This window comes from Aricia agestis, chromosome 8 (assembly GCF_905147365.1).
Source record: "Aricia agestis chromosome 8, ilAriAges1.1, whole genome shotgun sequence".
NCBI lineage: Eukaryota > Metazoa > Arthropoda > Insecta > Lepidoptera > Lycaenidae > Aricia > Aricia agestis.
The window spans coordinates 1,260,613-1,266,612 of record NC_056413.1 but is presented as its reverse complement, the minus strand read 5'-3'; positions in this window follow the sequence as shown (position 1 = coordinate 1,266,612).

The window sequence follows — 6,000 nt, the reverse complement described above, 5'->3', positions numbered from 1 at the left end:
CCGGTTAGTTCCCGGAATCGAAGGTTTTTTGATCGTAGTTTATCTTGGCAGTAGTGTTTTGGATTGGCTAACATCGAACACGATGCTGCTGAAAATGTAAGCTACTAGATATTGACCGCAACTTAATTGCGCCAGAATTCGTTTATCGTGCGGGAACCTCTCATTTTTCCAGGACAAAAAGTGTCATAATATGCAGTAGGTCATATGATATTTTTTCCGGGACTCAGAGTATTTCCACAACCAGCTACATCGGTTTAGCTGTTTGGGCGTGAAGAGGTAACAGACAGACAGATAGACATACTGACAGACAGTCAGTTGGTATAGTATGCAATGTTGAATAGGTATAATTAGAAGATAGGCTCATATAAATATATTACACATAGACTGTTTTACTCGTAGCGTGGTTGTAGAATAGTTATTGTAATAGGAGCTGTCATGTTTCTATGATTATTGCGAATCAAAAGGGAAAGTAATAATAGATACTGTACTGTACTGGAATCGCATAACTAATGCTATGGGAATTTCAATGACAATTAATCCGCAAGAAAGACGCAATTTACTTTCACTAAAAACGTGTTTTTTATATTGCGGGTTCCAGCTAATATTGAAAATTGTAACGTATCCAATTTAAATATTAAACTGCTGAACATTATTCCCGGGACCATACATTCCACGAGGACATTTCCGTTGAAAAACAGTTTTCATTCAACTGAAAAACGACGGAATGTTGTAAATTACATGCAGCTTAAACCGACTACATCAGTTACCGAATCTGGGGCATTTATTGCGAGGTACGGATTGGCCCAGCGTGGGCACAGATTGGCCCCGGGGCGGGGTGACAATTAAAACGGGATATAAACATCCCGGGACTAATTTTTCCCGGAAAATACGAGGTGTTAAATGAATTGCTTACGTCATTGAGTGTTTGAAAGCAATTAGGTGATGGCACAAAAAATAAAATAAAAGCGGCCAAGTGCGAGTTGGACTCGCCCATGAAGGGTTCCGCAGCAGTAATAAGGTTTATTTTAATAAAATTAAAAGGTTTTCGATTTATTTTTATATTTCAGTTGATTTAATGAAAATAATTTAAGGTTTATTTTATGACTTATAAAAAAAACTACTTGCTAGATCTCGTTCAAACCAATTTTCGTTGGTAGTTTTTATAGTAATGTACATCATATATTATTATTAGACTTATCATGCCCCTACTTTAGAAGTTAGGGGGGGGACACAAATTTTTCCACCTTGGAAGAGTCTCTCTCGCAAACTATTCAGGTAACAAAAACATTATAGAAGAAACTTCAATATGATTAAAGACCTATCCATAGATACCCCACACGCATAAGTAAGATGAAAAAAAAAAATTTATTGGTTTAAGGTTTACTATTTATGACGTATAAAAAAAACTACCTGCTAGATATCGTTCAAACCAATTTTCGTTGGTTGTTTTTATAGTAATGTACATCATATATTATTTTTAGACTTATCATGCCCCTACTTTAGAAGTTGGAGGGGGGGGACACATTTTAGCACTTTGGAAGAGTCTCTCTCGCAAACTATTCAGGTTAGAAAAAAATTACACGAGTAACCTCAATATGATTTTTGAAGACCTATCCATTATAGATAAAAAAAAATTGTTTCAATTGTACCTATGGGGACCCCTAAAATTTTTAATATTTTTTCCATTTTTGTATCAAAATCTTAATGCGGTTTACAGACTACATCTATTTACTAATTTTCAATAGTATAACTCTTATAATTTCGGAGGAGTGGCTGTGACATACGGACGGACAGACAGACAGACAGACATGTCGAATCTATAAGTGTTCCGTTTTTTGCCATTTGGCTACGGAACCCTAAAAATGGGATAGGAGGAAAAATACAGGTATAACGCCGCTTGTGATGCGAGAGTTCGGCAGAAGTTCGGCACGATTACGCCTCAGTAATGTATTTTAAATTGCTGATGACACACCATGCCGAAATTACGTCGTGTTATATTGTATGCGTAGCGCATTGCGAACGTAATCTTGCCGAACTTCGACCGCGTATTTTCGGCCTTTGTTTAGACACTAATTCCTCGGCTGCGACCGCCGCTTTAGTGATAGCCGGTTTAGCGACTACACTAGGATTTATCATTGTCGTTAAAGGTTTTTCGGTAACGGGCTATTATGATGATATTATGTTCAGATTCGAATTCATAATAAGATAAATATATTTAAATTCATATAATAGTTTAAATTTATATTATTATTATAATTTTTAATGAAATAAGGGGGCAAACGAGCAAACGGGTCACCTGATGGAAAGCAACTTCCGTCGCCCATGGACACTCGCAGCATCAGAAGAGCTGCAGGTACGTTGCCGGCCTTTTAAGAGGAAAAAGGATAATAGGGGAGGGTAGGGAAGGGAAGAGGGTAAGGATTGGGCCTCCGGTAAACTCACTCACTCGGCGAAACACAGCGCAAACGCTGTGTCACGCCGGTTTTCTGTGAGAACGTGGTATTTCTCCGGTCGAGCCGGCCCATTCGTGCCTGGCATGGCTCTCCCACATTATATCAGCAAAAAACAAAGAGTCGCTATTTAAATAAATCGTTACAGTTACATCATAATACGAGTATCAATCCGGCCTTCGAATATTTGGAGTGTTTTAAAAAATTGAACGACGATTGAGACGATTTTTTTTTTCACTTTTGTATGGGCAAGGGCACGAGCGTCACGAGTTTCTCCATACAAAAGTGAAAAAATTTTTGGTCTTTCAGCGCTGCTACTTTCACAGTGAACTCTCTACAAGGAACACGTACACACCCTAAAGTATTATCACTTATTTTTGTTACACCCTGGTTGTGCACTTAATTTTGTTATAATTTAATATATTATGTTTCCTTAATTTCCATAATAATTAAATAATAAGTTCTCAAATTACACTCTGGATTTGTGTTGTGTTTGATTTCCACTGTTCGGATGTAGCTCAGTTTGGGAGTTTCTGTTCATCAACCGTTGGATGAACCTTTAACATAATATGGCATATTCACCACTGTCAGAAGAAGACAAAGAATACATATCTTTGACACTTGACAAATGATAAGTGTTTGCTGGCCGCTTTTTGCCGCGGACCGGGCTTGATGGCATTCGAGAAAAAAAGGCTTAATCCAGCTGGAATTTCAAGTTTCTTTCCCTTTTGGTTTTTCAAAATAATCGCTGTGAACTTTTTGTGTGGTCGGCCGACCAAAGTGCATCAAAATTCAAGAGTACTTCAGCTACGCTCCGGAGCGGACCACGTGCGCTACAGAAGACAATCATCTTGCTCCTACAAGATCCAACGGGCTTGCTGCTACTACAATTGCCTGATGAGCACCCCTGCTGACTATGGAACAGATTAGTCGGGCATAATACGGATTCCGTAGTGTTTTTTTTTTTTTTGAGAACTTTGTATTATCCCGCGGGTAATTTAGCTATTTATACGCTATTGCCTTTCCACACCCTGTAGACAATGTTTGCAGACCTATAATCGGTGTTATAGTTCTGCAAACATAATGTCTATATTACGTATCTATTTCAGCTATTATCAATATATTATATTAATACATATACGTGGGAGAGCCATGCTTCGGCACGAATGGGCCGGCCTGACCGGAGAAATACCACGTTCTCACAGAAAACCGGCGTGAAACAGCGCTTGCGCTGTGTTTCGCCGAGTGAGTGAGTTTAGCGGAGGCCCAATCCCCTACCCTATTCCCTGCCCTATCCTCCCCAATTCCCTTCCCTTCCCATCACCACCCTTCCCTATTACCCTGTTCCCTCTTAAAAGGCCGGCAACGCACTTGCAGCTCTTCTGATGCTGCGAGTGTCCATGGGCGACGGAAGTTGCTTTCTATCAGGTGACCCGTTTGCTCGTTTGCCCCCTTATTTTATTAAAAAATAATAATAATAATATAAATTTAAACTATTATATGAATTTAAATATATTTATCTTATTATGAATTCGAATCTGAACATAATATCATCATAATAGCCCGTTACCGAAAAACCTTTAACGACAATGATAAATCCTATAAACCAAATGTAAAAACAAATAAATTATTTGACCGCAATTTGAATTAAATTGAAACTGTGCAATTAATTATTTACCCGCTGCGTTTGTAAATGTTTAATCGCCTGTGTATTCTGTCGATTAGTTCGTGGTTTTGTGAAAAAGTCAATAATTAAGCTCCTGATTGAAAAGAAAATGAAATAAGCTTTAAAAAAATGCAAGCTATTTCAAAGCTAAATAAAATCACAGTATAGTGCCAAAGCTGAAAACATCTTACTCAGAGGTTCCCAAACTTATTTTATCTACCGCCCAATTTAAGAACAAATTATATTTTAGCGCCTCCATTGTTTCAATATAAAATGCATCCAGATGAAATAAATCACCCTCTAAGCCTCTACACAACGCCCACATTTTTTTTGGGTCCTACACCGCCGCGCCCCTCTTCCGACCTTCAGCGCCTACAAGGTGGCGTTATTGCCCACTTTGGGAAAGGTTGATCTTATTAATAAGAATAGTTACAGATACTTATTATAATGTTTTGTCCTTTTCAATATAATTACAGCATTACATAATATTTTGACATTTCTACACTGTTCTTTAAGATGGCGACTAACGCAAAATCAAAAATCATCCTTCCTTTTCACATATGCCAGGTGAAAAAAGACGACGCGGAATCCTCGCAAAGTTAGTTTTTTCTGAATAACTCGATAAATATACAAAATTTTAAGAATCCGCCAGGACAGTGTCTCAATAAAAGAATTTTATACAATGTCCTATAATATTAACTTAGTTTAATGCACGTTTATGGCAATATATGAAAAATTCGTAAAAATTTGATGCATCTGTGTGATTTTTTCACATTCTTGGAAATATTATAATGTAGTAGGTATATCTATGTTAAGAAAATAAAACAATTCGATGTTTATTTTCAAATATAAAAATGAATTATAAAATCGACAATTTAGGGTTGCTCGCCCTCTTAAACCGTTATTACTTCAGGCTATGCAATATTTAAAAATATTCTAAGGTACCTATTTAAAATTATTTGTAGCCTGTATATAAGTAAAAAAAGTAAAATAAATAAAAACCATCGATACAGAAAAACATATTTGAAATATAAACCAAAATATTAATCGCGTATACGCTTTGAAAGAAGTACCTATAATAAATGCTTTGCAGCTGGTTTTGAACATTTAATAGCGAACGCGGATGTCCCCGCTATATCTTATACCGATAAATTTCAAGAAAAACATGGATAACGATTTCTTGAAGCATTTTGGAATGTGCGACACGATATCGTACACAATCGACCGAATCACAGAAATATGTAATTATTATTTTTAACAAAATAATTAAACCGACTTCCAAGGTAAAAACAATAAAAATATGAACTAAAAAGTATTAAATAACTCTTACTCTATAATAGTGCCTTTCTCAGAATTCGTCTAAATCTCAACTATTTTTGTACATACTACAGTCTTCATTATTTGAAGTCGGTACCAGCTAATTTTATCGTTAGTTCAGTCAATGTCAGAATATCTGAAGCTTTTGGGACTGGTACCGACTTCAAAGTAATGAAGACTGTAGTATGTTCCTACAGAAATAGTTGAGATTTAGACGAATTCTGAAAAAGGCACTATTATAGAGTAAGAGTTATTTAATACTTTTTAGTTCATATTAATATTGTTTTTACCTTGGAAGTCGGTTTAATTTTTTTTTTTAAATAACAATTTCACTCTTTTTAGTTATCTACAAGATAAGGCTTTATGCGTAAATAACAACTACGAATGTTAACTATTCACATTATGTTACTGTAAGCGAAATTGTGATAAATGATTGCAGTTATCTAAGCGATGCTGCAATTTAAAAACTTTTATCTTCAAAGGTTCAGGAGTTCTGTTCAGTGCTTTTGGACCAAGAGACAACTTTGTATGAACTTTCCCTTATTCGTAACATATGTTTAAGTTACT